Here is a 20,176-nt window from a genome sequence, read left to right on the forward strand (position 1 = left end):
CAACCCGCTTCTATACATCTTAAAATGGCTATAGGGTACTATTCAGCTGTCTTGTGTCTATTTTCATTTTAGTATTTAGCAGTTTATAGTGTTGAAGCATGATTTTGCTGAATTTGGCAGATTTTAGGATAGTCTAAACTGGCTTATAACTCTAACAAGGCATATGTCAACAGTTGAGGTGCAGAACAGTTTTAGGAGGGGTGTGCAGAGAAATCTTTAATACCTTAGTGAGGAGTAACTAATCTTTGTGTCCTACCTAGTAAGATATGTGTGAGTCCACGCTGACCGTTTCCTGTCTGGTTCTAAGCTTTCCTTGCTGTTCTGTCTATCTATTCTAATTTTTTGTTTGTTTGTTTTGGGGGGCCCTCCAGAGCCACCCTGATGGTCACTGCAAGAGAGGGTGGGGATCCAAAGTTGGAACTAAGTAAGGACCAGAGAAAGCTCCTCTCCCTAGTCCTGAAGGAAGCTTTCTGTTCTTCTGTTTCTGCGGACTGCTCAGGGCTCATGGCTGTTGTTCAATGACCTTGGATCCTGCGAGGAAGGATTTGGGCTTCTTCCATCCCATGTGGTAGATCCAAACGGGGGTGGATGACCTCAGAGTTCTTGGCCTCCGAAGGCACTCCAATTCCCCATGGTCTCCTTGGCAGTTGGGATGTAGTCCTTGATGAAGTTCCAGGAGTCTCCAGGGTTGGGATACAAGTCTCCTCCTGTCCACCTGCTCCACTCTGGGGTCCCCCCTGCTCTGTGCATATGACCTCCTGTTAAGAGGTTGTCAGGGTCGCTCTTGATTCCCCCTATATGTCTTTGTAGTTTTACTATTGTCTAATGCTGATTCGAGTCTGTTGTCTATAAGTTACCTGTTATGTTCCTGATAGGTTATACTTCACGTCTTCCTCACACATTCTAAGGAGATGGAAGATTTCTCTGCTCTCCCACCCCATTTCCGAGTAGCATAGGGTTTTAAAAGTATATTAGGTTTTACAATTCTTTGATGTAGATCATAAGCAGTCTGGAGAGTCCTCGTCTTTAAATAGCAGAATGTTAAGCTTGTAACTATTACTAAAGGACTATGCTATCGTGATAATATGGGGGAAAATGTTGGGAAGAAAACTGTGTAACGGAAAATAACAAAAACAAGAAAAAAAGAGGACACAGTGGAGAGTGAATGCCAAAAATACCACCTTTACAGAATCAAAGTTTTTGGCTAATAGCTTGCACAATCCTACTTTGTATTGTGTATATGAAGGTCACTTAAAGTATGTCTATGAAATGTAATAAAAGAAATTGACAATATAAAGAGTTATGAAGAAAAGCTAGGTGGAGCCAGGTGGCCACCTCAACAAGACATGTTAAGAAGAGCACAACATCAGGGGAATGGGCAAGGGTGATGACCAACAGCTGGAGGACCAATAACTGAAGGTGAACTTCAGGAGCAGAGAGGCAAAAATCAGCCTGTTCATCACACAGTGCCACACCAAGAAGAACCAGGTTCAAGGGAAGCACCTCCATTGTGTAATGAAAAGCTGGGTCCAAGCAGCCATGCGGGGCAGCCCCTTGGCGGTTGGCTGTCCATCTCGAGAGCTTAAGGTGAGCGTGTGGACTGTCTACACAGTATTACGAATACTTGGTGACTGGTAGTATGGATAACCAGAGAGGTTGCTTCCACCACTTGCTGTAGCTGATGAAAAGAGAGGATGTCTGCAAATAAGCTAAGAATAGTGACTTGGTGGGGGCAAAAGGGAAAAAAGCGTTGGAAGGAGAGAAGGGAACCAGATGTCTCAAATTCTGCGGCAAGATCTCTCACAAGGAAGCCCAAATGGGTTTTCTTGAGCAGCCCCTCTTTGTGCGTGTGGATGTGGTGTTCCCGCACGTGTTTTCATAAACACACAGGGGTCATTTGAGAGCATTTTTGAGTTTGGTGAGGGTCCAACCGTTACTCATGGCATCTCCATGAAGCATGTCAGACATGCTTCTGATTGCTAGAGTGACAGGATTTATTGCATCTTTGACCTTCAAGTGAGACATAAGGGAATGATAAATATTCCATCCCAGTGTAAGTTCCTATAGAGCCCGTGGGCTAGAAACTTATTTTAATGATGAGCAGTCTTATGTTTTAATGATCTGACTTTGGCTGTGGTTGAAATTTAGGGCACTTATAAGGATCAATGTGTACATTTTTGGCACAGTTTTACTGACCTGAGGTCACAGAAGGCATTAGCAATTCCCTTCCCTTATATATTTCTCAGTAAGAATAAGAAATATAATCCTAATGGTAACAGTTTGGCTACTGGATTAAAGGTGAATTTAATGAAATCAATGGTTCCATAAAATTCTCTTGATTGTTTTTAGTACTTCAGACTACTACTTTCAAAAAAGGGGTGTGAAATATACTCACCGTACACCCCCCTAGTTTTTAAACAAGCAGTAAATATCCTGGTAAAATAGATTTATGATGAATTTTCCTTTTCTTGTTGACTGTTAGTGTCTATTTGATACATACAGAATTCATCTGGAGGTAATTTGGCCTTCAAGTATATAAAATCACACCAACATTGCAAAAAAGCTATTAACACTTGTGTTCTGGGGAACGTAATTTTTTTTAATAAAATCATATACAGTTTCAAATATCTCAAAATATTAAAGGTAAAAGACCTCTAGAAATGTCTGCAATGCATTTTCCATACCTCAGGATCTTTACTTTTTGTTTTTTATTAAGTTTCTTTTTAACTTATACTTTGAAATAGCATTAGGTTTTTTGAAAATTCGCAATAACCAGCAGTAGTGGTAGAAGCTTAAGGCTTTGCTCCATTACCCACTGCCAGCCTCCTTGGACACCCAGCACAAAGCCAGATGAGAAGCAGAGGGGCCAGCAACCAGGAGTCCCCATATAGGATGCAGGTGTCTCAAGCAAACAGGAGTCTAGTAAGGGATGCCGGTACCCAAACAACAGCTGAGACCACTGGGACAAGTGTTACCCTTCCCATGTCCCAAAAGTTGTGTGTGTGTGTGTGTGTGTGTGTGTGTGTGTGTGTGTGTGTGTGTGTGTTTTAAATAGAAACTTCAATTCCCAAATGGGTTTTTAAATTTTTATTTTGTTGAGATATTTCTTTGACACCCGTTACACTACATTTTGGTTTGAGTGTGCTGGTTATTGTGCTCCTACCTTTGTAGAAGTCACTGCTGCTTTCTTGATGATTGACTGCAAGGAGAAGTCTGAGGAGACATCCCTCTTCCCTGCTAACTGTGTGTACAGGGACGAGCTGCACCGTGTCGCCTCGCTCATCCCTCTCTGTGTAGCTTTGTAGACTGGTCTACATACTGGTATTTCTGTCTCTGTCTTCCTACACTTTTTCCATTTTTTTCCTAAGGCAGGTACTATATTACTTGATGCTCAAGTTTTTTAAAACAATTTTTAACTTCTTCTTCTTATTATTATCATCATTTTATGATACAGTTTCATAGGCCCTGGGATTTCCTTTACCCATTCCCCAAACACCTCCTCCCACACTGAGTTCCCCTATATCATTGCTCTAGTATAGTTCTTCATAAACAGTCATAAGTCCATTATTGTGAGCATGGACAATGGCAGAGAGTTCAGCATCCTATTGTCAAGATATAGTGAACAGTTTCATTGTCTGGAAGTAGAGATGCATACTGCATTGCATCCTTACATCTGGATATGACAGTCTCCATTACACAGTTACTATATATCCCCTTAAATGAAAAGCCACAAAACAAAATCAACAGCAGGAAGAAAAATAGAAAATTTATAACACCATGAAGTTAAATAACATGCTATTGAATGACTAATGTGTTGCTGAAGAAACGAAAAAGAAAATCACCACCCTGACATATTTTGTTGAAGTGCTGGTTTGAGTTCTGCTCTGCTTCCAGTTAAGCTTCGTGTTAATGTGCCCGAGAAGGCCCAAGTGTCATGCAGTTATAAATATATATTAAAAAAAAAGAATGGCTTATGCCCATGGCTTCCTCTTAGATATGTAAATTCTTTATGTTCGAAATCTTTTCTACAAATACTTAGAGGACTGCTTTCCTAGATATAGTATTTTTGGTTCCTATTTTTTAGTAAAGTTTTTTAAAGGTGCTACTCTGTTGTTGCCTTCCTTCATCTTTTTTTTTTTAAATCATGAATCTTTTGATTAACTCCATTATTCTTTTATGCAAAACATATGATATACTTGATTAGAAGCCTGAAATTCTAATGTCTTACGTTTTCCATAACTTCAAAATGATGTGTAAAGGTCAGTTTTAGATAAAACAAAAAAGACGTAGATTCTACGTTCTTCATAAGAAATTGAGAGAGAGGTGGTACTCTTAGTTTTCTGAAATGCCCGAGATTCTAAGAAAGTCTGCCTTATAGCATGCCTAAGCAATATACTAATTTCCTACAATTTCTCATGTAAAATATTTTCCTTCTACACATTGCAAAATAAACATTTGCTGAACTGATTGTTACATGGCCCAGTGTTATGTGATCATGTAATGAAAGACTCTTTCATAAAACATATACACAAGGATAGAATTAAAGCTTCCCATGGCATCTGTAACTCGAAATTTCCTGTCTTTTGTGGTTCAAACGTAATTATGTTGCATTTACATAGTTTTTCAAAATTTTTACGTTGGATTTATTTGTTCTTTGTAAAAGGGTGGGGAAGGGAAGCTCTGCCTGTTTGCATACAGAGGCGAGTCAGTCTCTTTGTGGCTGCACAGCTATTTGTTTTGCCACAGAACCTTTTAGGGTTTATACAAGACACAAAATAGACCATACGCTTGACATGTTTGTATCAGTAAGAACATTTCCCTGCTATTCACATTTTCATTGTGCCTCCCATCTGCAGAGTTTTAATAGAGTGTAAATGTAACAAAGGTATAATAATGCCAAATGAAAAGTGATTAAGTGAATCATTTAATCCTCAGAAGCTTTATTGTTCTTTTTTTTAAAAAAGATTTATTTAAAGTTCAAGTGACAAAGGGAAAGAGAGAGAGGGAGAGGAAGAGCGGAATCTGCTTACTGGTTCACTCTCTAGATAGCCTCAACAGCTGGGACTGGGTCAGTTCAAAGCCAAGAGTCAGGACCTTTGGGCTCGGCGTGGTAGCTTAATGGCTAAAGTCCTTACCTTGCACATACCAGGATCCCATATGATTACTGGTTCTAATACTGGCAGCCCTACTTCCCATCCAGCTCCCAACTTGTGACCTGGGAAAGCAGTCGAGGATTCCCCAAAGCCTTGGGACCCTGCACCCGCATGGGAGACCCGGAAAAGCTCCTGGCTCCTGACTTCGAATTGACTCAGCTCCAACCATTGTGGCTGCTTGGGTAGTGAATCAGCAGACAGATCTTCCTTTCTGTCTCTGCTTTACTTTGTATGTCTGTCAAACAAAAAAAATCTTTAAAAACAAACAAAGAGTCAGGACCTTCATCCATGTCTCCACACATGGGTGGCAGGAACCAAGCACTTGAGCCATTTTTCACTATTTTCTCCAGGTCATGTGCAAGGATCTACATCGGAAGTAAAGCATCCGGGACACGAACCCATGTCCATATAGGATGCTGGTGCTGCTGAGCTTGACTGGCTGTGCCACAATGCCATCCCTATTCATGTTCAGGCAGTTTCACATAAATATTGTGTAGATTTCAATTTTCCACATTATATCTCATCTAGCCATTTAGGGTAAGTGCTTAAGTTTGGTAGCTAAGTAAGCAGGCTGCTCAGTTCTTCTTTCTATGTTTGCAATAAAAGCAATAATGTTAGCACTTGAAGAGAAAACTACATTACACAGTAAAGAAACATATTGCATAACTGTCAACCAGCCAAAAATTGGAACATCTCCAAAAGTCCCTTGACTGCTCCTTATCGAAGCTCACGCAATACCATCTCTCTTTATTATGGAAACGGCTCCCTTCTTGCATTTTATGGTACTAAATATCTTGCTTTGTTAATATTGAACTAAGAACACATGTCTGTAAATGCTGCTTGGAAGTGTATCCAAGTGTATGGAGGCCAAGAGTGAACGTTTATTTTTATCTTCTTTGTTCAAAGCTATGGGCAATTTTGCATTTAATTGTTCAGTTTGTTGATATTTAACAGTAGTGGACACCCATGTAGCCACTGGCCAAAAGCAGACATAAAACAGTTTCTCCAGGAACGTTTACTTCATTGCTCTTTTGCAGTTTCTCCTACCCTCTTATACTTTTTTTTAAATTTCCATTGGTATTGATTTGTTGTGCATATTCTTGAAGTGAAGTTTCTAAGTCGGGCAACGGATATTTGACTTTGTTAGACACTCGGAGACAGCACACTAAAGAGGTTGCACAGTTTGCGCTCCCACGGGGGCCACCAGTTACTGCTGTCAGTCTTTGATACTTAGCCGTCCTCTTACGATGAAATGTGTCACAGCAGCTTTCACTTTCATTTCCCTCCATATCTGGTGCTGTTGAGTGACTTCATGGGCTTGTAGTGCACATATTCTGTTGGAGCCTGTGCAGGTGTTTTGCTCATTTTTAATTGATTTGTCTTTTTAAAACTGATTCAAAGAAACCACTCTCTCTTGTTTTACCTTTTGAAAAGATTGTTTTTTATTCCATGATACAGTTCCACAGGCTCCAGGATTTCCTGTTCCCCCTCCCCAAACCCCATCCCCACTTCCTCCATGTCATTACAATAGTATTTTTGGATTCAAATTTGTTATTGGGGCACATATGCTTTGGAATATTCTTCTTCTCAGTAAGCATTTAGTTTGCTTTTGATGCAGTTCAACCTACCAATTTCTGTTTTTGTTGGTTTTATGTCCTTTCTTTGATCAAAGTTGGTTTTTAAGTAGGAGTGTAAGAGGATCTAAGTCCATTTTTCATTCGATATCCAGTTGTTTCCAGTATTATTTATTGGAAAAATAGCTTGGTGCCTTAATTGAAATTCAGCTGACTACGAATGAGCGCGTATATTCAGAACATGACTTTCATTCATCTATTTTTCTGTCTTTAGGACAACGCCAGTGTATCTTGATTACTATAGCTTTGAAATACTGGGAAACTTCAAAAATTTTATGAAAAAGTGTTTATTACCAAAACGCCTATTCATGAATTTCATTTTCTGCAGCAAAATAAACTTTTACTCTCATTTTTCTGTGAGTGTAAAGTCAGATTCCAAGTAATATAAGTCATCCTTTGGACTGCCTTGTTTGTATTTGATATCAACTCTATAAGCTTTCTGTGTAAATTTCTGTGGATTAACTTAGGGACTATGAAAATCATCATGCTATTAAGACTGCAGTGCACTTTTGTGATATGTTGCATCTCCATCTAACCAGGTCTTTGTTGTCTCTGAATAGTTTTTCTGGGTTGCCAGTGTAGAATCTTATACATTTTCTGTTATGTTTTTCTAGGTATCTATTTGTATACTATTGTGGCTGGTGATTATTTTCTTTTTCTAGTTATTTGCATGCGGTAAATATAGAAATGATTGTTAAATAAAACTTTGCATTCTCAAATAGACGTTTATATGTTTCTTGCAACCTGCTGACTTCATTTTCTCTAGTAAATTGTGGTGGATAGCAAAGCTTTCCACGCAATGAATCCTGTTGGCTAAAAATGACAGTTTATTCCCCTCTACCAATTCTTATGCCTTGTATTTATCTTTCTTCCTGTATTTGAGAGGCCAAAGGTTCTATTACAGTGAAGTGGATGCAGACATCTGTGTACTGCTGTGGGTATTGGGAAGAAAGCATTCAGTTTTCACCACGAAGTGTTAATAGTTGTATGTTGGTTTTTTTTTTATCATTTTGAAGATGTTCCTTTATCATATTGAAGGTGTTCCCGTCTATTTGTAGTATTTTTGAAGTTTGATTGTTTTTAACTTAAATTTTTTAAAAATTTTATGTGAAAGACAGCAACAGAGATGAAGAGAGACAGAGAACAGTCTATGAGCTCGTTCTCTCTCCAGTTGGTGGCAACACCCATAGCCAGCCAAAGCTGAGGCCAGGAATCATGAATGCCGTTCAGATTTCCCGCATAGGTGCCAGGCACCCAACTACTGGACCCATCACTGCTGTGTGCCAGAGGCATGTTAGTAGGCAGGTGGGATGTGGAACAGACCTGGAACTTGGCTGAGGCACTGTGATGCTGTCATCTCACTGTCCCAAGTGGCACCTGAGCTGGGAGGCCAAACGCTTGCCACTTGTATTTTGATTTTAAAATCATAAATGGTTTTTTCATTTTGTAAAATGGTTTTTCTACCTTTGTTGAGGTGATCAGATGTTTTTTTCTTTCGCTCTGTTAATAAGGTGAGTTGTATTGATAGATGTTGGAGGTTTTTGGCGGTTTGAGCCAACCTTCCATTCCTTGTGTAAAAGCGAGTTGTGTATTGCATTTATGTTGTTGGTGTTTTGTGTTTTGCTCATGAGGTGTATTGGTTTATGGCTTTATTTACTTACAATATCTTTATCAAATTTTAGTAGAAGAATGACATAGGTTTTATAGAACAGGTTTTTTTTCCTTGTTTATTTGTTTTGACAGTTTGGGGTTATTTCTTCTGGCAAAAGCTTCTGTACTTGGAATTTTCTCTAGAAAGAGCTTTTGCTTGTTTTTTTAATTATAAATTCTGTTTAGTAACATGACACTGTCTAGGTGTTCTTCTTGGATGGGTTTTGGTAGTTTATGTTTCTCAAGAGACTTAAATTCACCTTATTGATTGTTTAGCATATAATTCTTTATAATATTTTTTAATTTTAGCATTCTTTCAGTGCTTGTGGGTTCTGTAATGGTGCTAAGTTGCTCCACATGATGCTCAATTGCTATTTATCTTTTCCTCCCTTCCTTCCTTAGGTCAGTCTGTCCTGGGAGGTTCATGATCTGTTCCTTCATAACATGTTAGCTAAAAGTGGTTTTTGCACTTATATTGAATACATAATGTATCAAATAATTTCACAAAACAGAAACAAAATTCTTTGTGACAGAAATCATGTGTTATCTAGAAAGGCTAAATCTGCCCTTGGCAGGTCATGTATATTCCTATTATACTGCTGCTCCACTTCCTAACCTGCTTCCTGCCTGTGGCCTGGGAAGGCAGCGGAGGATGGCCTAAAGCTTTGGGATGAACTTACGTTGGCGACCCAGAGGAGGCTCCTGGCTTCACATTGATTCAACTCTGGCCTTTGGGTTTATCCTGTGTGTGTAATTGTCTGTGTATTTCCTGTGTTTCTTATACCTGTGGATTCTTGTTGATCACCATTTTGGGAAAGATCTCAATTATTGTCATCCAAAAAATGTTCTTTGGTCTTCTGTTCTTGCTTCTCTTTTTTTAAGTACTTTTTTTTTTTTTAATTTGAGAGAGACGTGGGTGGGGTGGGACTTGTATCCACTGATTCAATCTCCCAATAATCACAATGGCTAGAGTTGGGTCTGGCTGAAGTCAGGAACCTGGAACTCCAGCCAGTTCTTCCAAACGGATGCAAGGACCCAAGTACTTAGGTCATTTGCTGCTGCTTTCCCAGGAGCTGGATGGGAAGTGAAGCAGCCAGAACCTATAGGTGACACTGGCATTGCAGGCCAGACCACAGGGCTGGTTCCTTCTATCTTCTTTTGCTGGAATTCCAATTACATGTGTTTAATAATGATATGTATATGGATAACATGCATTTAACAATATTCCACAGACATTGGACTCAAGTTTGTTTGTTTTGTCTTTCAATTGAATACTTTTTATTGTCCTTTAAGTTCACAGATTTCTTTCTCTGATATATCCAACTTACTGTTAAGCCCCTTTAATGAATTCTTTTCTCATACACACACACATGCACACACACATATTTGTGAATGAATTATTTTGTGGGGACTTGCAAAGAAGTGACTTCTAATTCTCCCCATCTTCTCAACTTATTAGCTGGTGGTGTACACACACACACACAAATGTGTGTGTATGTGTATCAATAAAGACAGAATATATACATATGTTATATGTATGTTTGTAGTTTTTCTCTCTGATTGTAGAACTTTCTTCTGAACCTAATTACCACTTTTTAAAACTGCATAATCATAGTCAAATTATATTAATGGCTTTTTGCTTAGGAAACAAAATTATTTTGCGTAATCAAAGAAGTGTTTAGTGAGTTGTCATTCAAGCTCATACATATAAAATAAAAAGCAAACCAGCAGTGATGCAAACACAAATAAATCAAAGAAAGACAAAAGAGAAACCCACAGTGTGTTCAGAATCTGTGAGAGGCCATCTAGGTAACTGTCCAATAAAATTTAGGATGTAAACATAGAGCATCCATGAAGAATGCAGTGAAACAGGACTCTACTTCCTTCTTTCAGAAAACTCAAATAAACAAAAAATTAAGTGTGAAGAAAGTAAGCTATGAGCAGCTAAAAGAAACATTGCAGTCTCACTGTTTTGTATGTGTATGGCTCTTAAGACCAAAATCATAAAGGACATAATTTACAGATTTAACTACGAACATTTTTAACTGCTCTGAGAGTAAATTGGAAAGTAAGAGAAGAGTCACCACAAACTGGTCAAAAAGGGAAATTAAGCATTGATGCTGTCTCTGCAGAGCAGCTGGCATGAACTTGGGCTAACCACAGGAAACTCCTTTGTAGATAGACACCAGCTGAGAAGTTGAGAGGATGGGCAGAATTAGAAGAGTCACTTCTTTCCAAGTCCCCACAAAATAATCCTTTCAGGCAAAAATGACGAGTGAGATGCTCCGGCTGGGTGTCTTGGATAGGGCACAGTTGTTGGTTCAGGTCTTCTAAGGGTGCCACAGTGTGACCCCACAGAGGACTACCTGGTGCAGAGAAGAAACTGGACCTTCATAATGAGGAGACTTGGTAGTTCCCTTCTGGCTCACACGACCTAACGTGCTGCTAAGATGTGAACGGCTGCCTACTTTGTGCCTCTTGATGGGTTATGAGCCTAGCACGAGATAGGTTTCCACTTCGTATTTACCACAGGAATGAATATTTTTTTCTGGCAAAAAAATGTCCATAGTCTTTGTAATCATGTTACAACAATACAAAAAGGATAGACTATCCTCTTGCTTTACAAAAATATGTTTATTTTCATCTACTTAAAAGAGTGAGTGAGAGATCTTTCGTGTTTACTTCCCAATGCCCGTGACTGCCAGAGCTGGCCCAGGGCTGAAGCAGGAGCTTGGGACACCATCTGGTTTGTCCATGGGGATAGCAGAGACCCAAACACTTGAACTGCTCTCTGCTGCCTCCCAGAATCCATTAGATGCTGGATTGAAGCAGAGAAGCCAGGATTCAAACCAGCGCTCCAACATGGGGCACAACTTAACTTGCTGAGCCATAACACAAGCCACAGTCCAGAAATTCGTGGCGTGCTTTCCCAAATGCTGTCAATGCATAACTTTTGTCCACATTTCCTCTCCCATAGCATCTTTAAAGGAATGCATAGAGAGATGGAAGTATAAGAGAATGTTTTGTTTCCCATCAGAATTCTTTCCTAATCAGTTCACAGGGCTGATCTCTTGAGTTTTGACATACATCTCTCTTTTCTTTTTTTTCCTGGCTGGGTTGCCAAGTCCGTTTCCAAAATCTGTAGATTTCAGTTGCTTTTCTTAATGCTGTGGGTTAAGAACAGCGTGTTCTTTCAGGCTAGCCACATTTAGTTTGAGCCATTGTCCTACCATAGTATTTATCAGTGTAATTTTCAGTAAATACTGTGAAATATTTAGAATGCAGGATTATGGTTTCAAAATACATATTTTTGCGTTGCCAACAAGAAGCCCTAAAACCTTAACCGTGCCCATGATATTGGCACCAACTGTTCACAGCTCTTTGCATCCGTGGGAAGTCAAACCAGACAGATTTCAGTCCTGGTGAATGCTGATACAGCAAAGCAGTCCAAGAAACATAAAACGCAGCTGCATCTTTTTGGTTTGTCTGTTATTGTTCTAATATCCAGCATGTGAATACATATCTTTCTTGGGCTTTCATTCTGCCAGCCAGAAAAACTTAACTTGAAAAAGCCGAGGAGTTGGAAACATTCCATTTAGTTTATGTTTTATTAAAAAAAAAATCTATTGTCAAAAGTGGACGCAGCAAACATACTTTCCAGGGAAAGAGGCTAATCAAACTGAAGAGTTATCCGAAATGGGGCTGGCCCACTGAACATGGGCAGTAGTGTGAACAAATAACACTTGTGTGCACATCACTGCCATGTGCAATATGAGTGGCATTGTAAGGACATGCTGTGAAATCCACTTTACTTTGAGATGACTCCAAGTGAGACTTTTCTGTTTACAGTTAGAGCATAGCCAGGGACTTTAAAAATGTATTTATTTACTTTCATTTTATTTGAAAGAGAGAAAATATTGCACAGTCATTGGTTCCATTCTGCAAATGTCTACAATAGCTAGGGCTGGGCCAGGATGAAGCCAGGGACCCAGAAATCCATCTGTGTCTCCCGTATGAGTGAAAAGGTACCTAAGCACTTGAGCTCGCACCAGCCTCCTCCTCAGATGTGCATTAGCAGGAAGCTGGGATCAGAAGCAAAGAGAGCATCGGGACCAGTCCCAGGCCCTGAACTTGTGGGATAACGATATAATGGATTCTAACCCAAATAATGCATTCTTAATGTAAAAGATGGAGGTGGCAAGGGCAGAGGCTCACACTTGAGGTCAGGGTTTGTATGGTCTGTGAGTGCATCAACGTTTTGTCCCTGTGGCCACACAGAAGCCCAGCAAATAGTCCTTACAGAGTGTTTTATAATAGATTGCAATGGTCTCCTCATCTCCTTCAGCGGACTGTTCTTTCCAGAAGGATGGTTGAAATACAGCCAGTTCTGCTATCTGCAGACCTAGCCTGGATGCACTCATACATCTGCTAACCTTGACTTGAAGCCCCCTGGTCGATGCTCACACTGCTCTCACTGCCCACGTGGGGCTGATGTTTTGATGCCGCACGTAAAACCACTGCTTGTGATGCCAGCATCCCATATGGGCGATGATTCAAGTCCCAGATGCTCCACTTCCTGTCCAGTTTCTTCCTTATATACTTTGGAAAGTCAGGGAAGGATGGTCCAAGGGTTTTGGGCCCTGACACTCCATGTGGGAGACCTGGAAGAAACTCCTAGTTCCTGGCTTTTGCTTGGCCCAGCACTGGTCTTTGCAGCAATCTGAGAGGTGAATCAGCATTGGAAGATTCTCTGTCTCTCTCTCAGTGGCTCTGGCTTCTAAATCAATCAATCAATCAATAACTCATTTAAGCTGTTATAGAACTGGAGTTAAAAGATAAATTTATTTGTGCAAAAATATTGGAAAGTCTATGTATAGCTTTTCTCAAAATACGATTTTCCAGTGATTCTGTAGAATTTAAAAAAAAATATTTATTTAAATTTTTATTGTAGAGTCAGATATACACAGAGGAGGGGAGACAGAGAGGAAGATCTTCCGTCTGTTGATTCACTCCTCAAGCTGCCACAATGGTTGGAGCTGAGCTGAACCAAAGCCCAGATCCCAGAGCCTCTTCTGGGCCTCCCACACGGGTGCAGGGTTCCTAGACTTTGGGCTGTCCTTGACTGCTTTCCCAGGCCACAAGCAGGGAGCTGGATGGGAAGCAGGACTACCGGGGTTAGAACCGGCACCCATATGGGATCTTGGTATGTGCAAGGCAAGGACTTTAGCCACTAGGCTACCACGCCAGGCTCTAAAATTTTTGAGAGAATATTTTATTATTCTATGATACAGTTCTGTAGACTCTGGAATTTCCCTTTCCTCCTTCCAAATCCTTTCCCGCCACTATTATTTCTCCTATATTTCCCCTGTATCATCACAGTAGTATAGTCCTTCATAAGCAGTCATAAGTCCATCATTCTGCTATTAAGTGTATCCTGACATTGTAGGTATGGACAATGACAGAGAGTCCAGCATCCCATTGTCAAGATATACTTTGCAGTGTCATTGGGAGTGGATCTTTAATTCCTAAGTAGAGATGCATATTGTGTTGTATTTTCACATCGGCCTGTGGTAGTCTCCATCACACAGTTACTATGCATCCCCTTCAATGAAAAGCCACAAAAAATCAACAACAGGAAGAAAAAGAGAAAATTTACAACAACACAGAGTTAAATAACATGCTGCTGAATGACCAATGTGTGGCTGAAGAAATGAAAAAGAAAATAAAAAACCTTCTTGAAGCAAATGATGCTACTGTGTGACTTATGAGTCAGTGAAGAAATTAAAAAGAAAAACAAGAACTTTTTTTGAATGAATAAAAGCAAAAATTTCAAACCCCTGAGATGTAGCAAAAAGCAGTATTGCAAGGGCTATTGATCCTGTATTTTGCACGAAGGTTACGTTTTATCAGACAGAACCTATGGTATTTGTCCTTTTTATGATTGACTTATTTCACTAAGCATAATGGTCTCTAGTTGGGACCATTTGGTTGCAAATGGTAGAATTTCATTCTTTTTAATGGCTGAGTAATATTCCATAGAGTAGATATATCACAGTTTCTTTATCCACTCCTCTTTTGATGGGCATCTGGGTTGTTTCCATGTCTTTGTTATTGTAGATTGTGCTGCTGTAAATATAACAAAATGCGGAAGGAGGTAAAACAAATAGAGACTACAAGAACAATACATAAGCTCAATGAACCAAACAGCTGGTTCTATGGGAAGGTCAGCAGAATAGACACCCCGCTAGGATCACTAATCACAAAAGGAGGAAGAAGATACAAATCAATAGAATTAGAGGTGAAAAAGGAAATATAGCTGATACCTTGGAAATGTAGAATTATTAAGAACTACTGCAAGCAGCTATGTGCCAACAATTCTGAAAGTCTACCAGAAATGGATAGATTTTGGGGCACCTACAATCTATCAAAACAATTATCATGAGGCAATTAATAATCGAAAGTCCTATAACACGGACAGAGAAATCACCTTCCTCCCAACCAATAAAAACAAACAAACAAAACAAACAAACAAACAAAAAAACCTGGACCAGTGGCTGCAGAATTCCACCAAATGTTTCAAGAACTTACCCCAACTCTCCACAAGCTATTCTAAACAATAGAAAGGGAGGCAGTCCTTCCAAACTCTTTCTATGAAGCTAACATCTTAATAGCAAAGCTAGATAGAGACGCAGCAGAAAAAGAGAACTGTAAGCCACTATCCCTGATGAACATCTATGCAAAGATCCTCAACCAAATGCTAGCCAGCAGGGTCCCACAGCACATCAGCTTATTCACCCAGACCAGGTGGAATTTATCCCTGCATGCAGTTAGGGTTTAATAATCACAAATCGGGCCCGGCGCGGTGGCGCAAGTGGTTAAGGTCCTCGCCTTGCATACCCGGGATCCCATATGGGCGCCGGTTCTAATCCCGGCAGCCCCACTTCCTTTCCAGCTCCCTGCCTGTGGCCCGGGAAAGCAGTCGAGGACGGCCCAAGGCTTTGGGACCCTGCACCCGCGTGGGAGACCCGGAAGAGGCTCCTGGCTTCAGATCGGCATAGCATCGGCCTTTGCGCTCACTTGGGGAGTGAATCATCGGACGGAAGATCTTCCTCTCTGTCTCTCCTCTCTGTATATCCGCCTTTCCAATAAAAAAATAATAATAAAAATAAATCTTTAAAAAAAATAATCACAAATCAATAAATGTGATGCTCCACGTCAACAGAGTGCAAAATAAAGACCATATGTTCATGTCAACAGATGCAGAGAAGGTATTTGTTTTATTATTTGAAAGGCAGAGGTACAGAGAGATGAGGAAGAGACAAACAGGTCTTTCCATCCACTGGCTCACTTCTCATGTGGCTGCCCTGACTGGGGTTGGACCAGGCCGACTCTAGGTCTCCCACATGAGTGCAGGGGCTCAAGCACTTGGGCTGTCTTCCACTGCCTTCCCAGGTGCACTTGTAGGGGCTGGAGTGGAAATAAAACATGTAGAAGGGCTTGAACAGGATGCCAACATTGCAGGTAGGAGCTTAGCTCTCTGTACCACAATACCAGCCATTCATGAATTCCTTGGAAATTCTTCATATGAAGAGTTTCCCTGGTGCAGTATTTTCTCCTTTTGTATTTGCAGAGAATGCACAGAACTTCGTGAGTTTTAACTATTGGTCGTTTCTCTGTACCTGGTGGTTAATGCTTAGCAGATTATCGAAGTATTTTTATAAAATACTTGAATGTAGGAAATTGCAAAGAGTGACCCAGCTCCCTGAACATTTTCAATATTGGGCTCAGGAATTCGTGTTTTCATATCATGCAGATGATGGGAAGTGATGGGAGACCTTCCCCGCCTCCCACTCCCAGGAGTGACAGTTGGGTTGAGAATTGTTCAAGTGTCGTTTGCTTCACTGCTATCAAGCAGCTACTATGGGAACTCTAAGGTCTCATTGGGAAAATCAATTTCCCAGGGACTTGCGGGATGGATTGAAAATGAGGGACACTGAAGTGAAAAAACAACCCCCCCCCCCAAAAAAAAACCCAGTTCTGCAGCACCGCAGCATTCCTGATGGGATGTGGTCGAGGGTAAGATTGGGGTGCTAGCCTGGGGGATGAGGAAGTGGGGACTGCCTTCGAGTTACTGTGGAGAATAAAGCAGCCCGTGATCTCGTGCGGAGGATGCAGTGAAATGCTTTGCCCCTTTAGGGTCTGTGTTTGCAAAGTCATTTCAGTAACAGTCACCATCCTGTACTTTACTGAGCCTTCCTTTAAGACGGCAGTAACGGGGCAACACTCCCCTAGGACTAGGGTTGGGTGGTACATCCCGTTTTGTAACTAATGGAGAACTTTTATGGCTTGTGATGAAATTTTGTCTGCGATGGCACTGAATTACTTGCAAACTAGAAATGCATGTGAGCCAAATGACAGGCAGCATAGAGTCAAATGTGACTGTAACATTTGCTGCTACACCTTTGGGAAAGTGGGGCAGGCTGTTCCTCGGTTGGTCATTGTGCGCTTTTGTGTGAAGAAGCACAGACAGCAGGGATGATTCATTGACTTCTTGATTTATGTGAAATCAGAGTTATAGAAAGAAAGAGACAGAGACACCTTTCATCTGCTTTTTTGGGATCACCCACATGGATGCAAGGGCCCATGAACCTGAGCCATCTTATGTTGCTTTCCTAGGTGCATTAGCAGGGAGCAGGCTCTTAATTAGACAGCTGGCTCTTGAACTAGCCAGGGCTGCAGATGGCAGCTTAGCCCATTGCACAGCAGCACAGACCCCTCATTGTCTTTTCAATAACGTAGGGCAGTAAGGCCTTTTAAAATATTGCATAACAATATTTTATAACATAGTAATTTGCGGCCATTGATGTGTCCAAAATAAATACAAAACTTGAAAAACTCTACATAAAGAATTTAAAGACCTCTGTATTCAATAATAAAATATTTAGTTGTTCAATAATACGTTTTTCAGGGCTTACCACAATATATACTTTTCAAAACCATGGAACAAAGGTATTAACTAAATGCTTTTATGGCACATGACAATATAAACTTATTTATGCAACACAGTAAGCAGATTTTTATGCTACAAACATATCAGGAAATACTCAAATTACAAAATTTGGGGAAATAGTATTCACAAATTTATGGTTAACTGAGACTTAGTTTTATAAGGAACAAGTGCCTTTGAGCATCAGATAAATTTCCCTTTAACATTCTTTTTACCTCAACAGGGTTTTCTCTGGTAACCCAGAAACATGCTGCTTATTTGTCAATTTTATGAACAAGATCTGGAAAATTTATTTACAGATTTTATTTTTTTTTTTATTGGAAAGTCAAAATTACAGAGAAAAGGAGGGACAGAGAAACGATCTTCCATCTGCTGGTTCTCTCCCCCAAGTGGCTGCAACAGCCGAAACTAAGCTGATCTAAAGCCAGGAGCCTCCCACGTGGGTGCAGGGTCCCCAGGTCTTGGACTGTCCTTGCATACCTGCTTAGGCCACATGCAGGGAGTCAAACAGGAAGTGGATTAGCCGGAATATAAATCAGTGCTTTCACAGGGATCCAGGCTGTTGCAAGGCAAGGACTTTAGCTGCTAGACTACTGTACCGGGCCCTGGAAATTTCTTAATCTTAATTAGTGTTATCACTATACATTCTGTTTCATTTTATTTATTTCTTCGTTTATCTTTTCTTGGTGAACCAAGAACCTGCTCTAGGGAAGCTAAATGAAACCTAAGATAAAAATCCATCTTAGACTTTGTTTATGGGTAACTCAGTGAGTATCATTTCCAGCACCATAGAGGACCCAGTGAGTGGATCATTCAGAACAGAGCTAACCACGTGGGGATTCTAAATCACCAACAATCTTTCCACAGACACCGAATGCGTCTAGAATGGCAAATAAAAATCCCTCTGCTTGCCACTCTGTACATTGTCCATTCTTTGCATTGTCTTGTCGGTTGACAAGGCCTCTGCATCATTTTCTCTCGCTGCCTAGGTGCAAGTGCGTGTCTTTGTCAGGTAGTCTGATTGCCCTTTCCGTTCTGCCCAACATACCTCCCCCACCAGCTGATCTATTCAAGGGGCCTTTTCTATGGAACTTCAAGTCCCTAGCTGTCTGTTCCCCTCCGCTGCTCAGCTGCCTCGCTTTCCTCCTTGCCTAGGGCTTCTCCATTCTCCCTTTCCTGGCTGTTTCTTCATTTTAGTGCCTTCTCAAAAGCGAAAGTGTTAACTCATAGCACTTCCTTTAACTGTTGTAAATTTCAGATCTATTGACAACATGCTTCCTGGATTTTTTTAGAAATGTTACCCTCAGCAAGGCCATGCTTCCTTAATGTTGAACTAAAAGAAACTGCGAAAGGAAAGCATCCCTTAACAAAGGAATTCATTGATTCTCACCATTACCAGCCTGGATCCTGTAAGATTACCACTGGAACAAAGGTGTAAACACACACAAGATATGCAACATGTTTTGTTCTTCGATCTCAAGTTAAAAATCATATGCAATAACTTCATCTGTTGCTTCCGGAACTTGACATTGTTCTGCTGCAAACTTTAAGATTGCTGTGAAACGAGAACTCTCAGGGGACACTGAAGTGCTTTGTCAGGCGGGTCAGCTGTCCATGTGATCTCAATGGAAACCTTCCACGCGGTCGAGAGATCTGCACCGACACTCCACGCCAACTCCACCAGGCAGCCCCACTTCCTCAGACATGCCCAATGCTGCCCCGCCCCACTCAGCTCCCAAGGCTTTTCTTTGAAATTTTATTGTTTTCAAAAGATTTATTTATTTCAAAGAGTGAGGAGGCAAGGGAGAAAGATTTTCCTACCTGATGGTTTACTTCCCCAATGGCTGCAACATCCAAGGGTGGGGCACAGCAAAGCCAACAGCCAGAATCTCCACGGGGTCCCCTACGTGGGTGTCATCTGCTGCTGCATTCCCAGATGCTTTAAGACGTGGCTGGATTGGCATCACTCATATGGGATGCCAGCCTTGCAGGTAGGGCTTTACCTAAGTGCCACAGCATGGACCACTCCACTTACATTTTAAGAAGTCCTTCATTACGCAGTACCCTGGGTAATTCTTGACATATTCTCTCAATCGAGAAATAAAGCTGTGTTCCCCCTTGCTGCATGATACTAACAGAACGCTCGAAGCATGAAGAGTTATCCTAAGATTAAAGTTTGGTTTAAAATATTTTCTCAATCTTCTTTTTTTTTAATGAAAGAGGCAGTTTATGTGTTACTATAGGTTATTTTCATCACCTTATGGTCATGTGGAACCGATACCTTATTTGGAAACTTTGAAATACTGGGTTTTTTCCCCCCCGTCCTGGAAAACTCATCTCAGATAATCAAGGAATGTAGACATTGCTATGTCCATTTGAAAGGCATTTCAAGCCAGTCATATTTCTTCTGTGCACGACTAAATATTGCACGTATTTAAATTCGACTTGAGATTAACAATCAGAGGAGGCTTGATGTCCTTTATCTGTTTTCTCATCTGAGTTGAACTGAATGTGTCTTTGTGAATAAAGCCTTGTTTGTAAAGGATAGGGAGTTTGGCTTGGCTTCCTTCTCAACTGTAAGTTCTCGGTGGACCTTGCTGTGAGGTTATGCCCCAGGCTGATGGATGTATAAACAGAAGACAGATGGCAGAGAGATGATTCTGATGATAATTCATTTTTCAGCTAGCTCTGAAGATATTTTGATGACAGTGTGTTTAAGTAATTATAACAGT

The 20,176-nt window shown here is 40.6% G+C and overlaps 1 protein-coding gene across 1 annotated transcript in view; it reads left to right on the forward strand.

The window, feature by feature from the left end:
• LOC121167496 (outer dynein arm-docking complex subunit 2-like) overlaps window positions 1-20,176 on the forward strand; it is a 148,228-nt gene that overhangs the window by 42,400 nt on the left and 85,652 nt on the right. The gene's annotated exons all lie outside the window — the stretch shown is intronic.

The sequence above is a fragment of the Ochotona curzoniae genome, unplaced genomic scaffold, assembly GCF_017591425.1.
Source record: "Ochotona curzoniae isolate NIBS_2020 unplaced genomic scaffold, NIBS_Ocur_1.0 patch378, whole genome shotgun sequence".
Classification (NCBI taxonomy): domain Eukaryota; kingdom Metazoa; phylum Chordata; class Mammalia; order Lagomorpha; family Ochotonidae; genus Ochotona; species Ochotona curzoniae.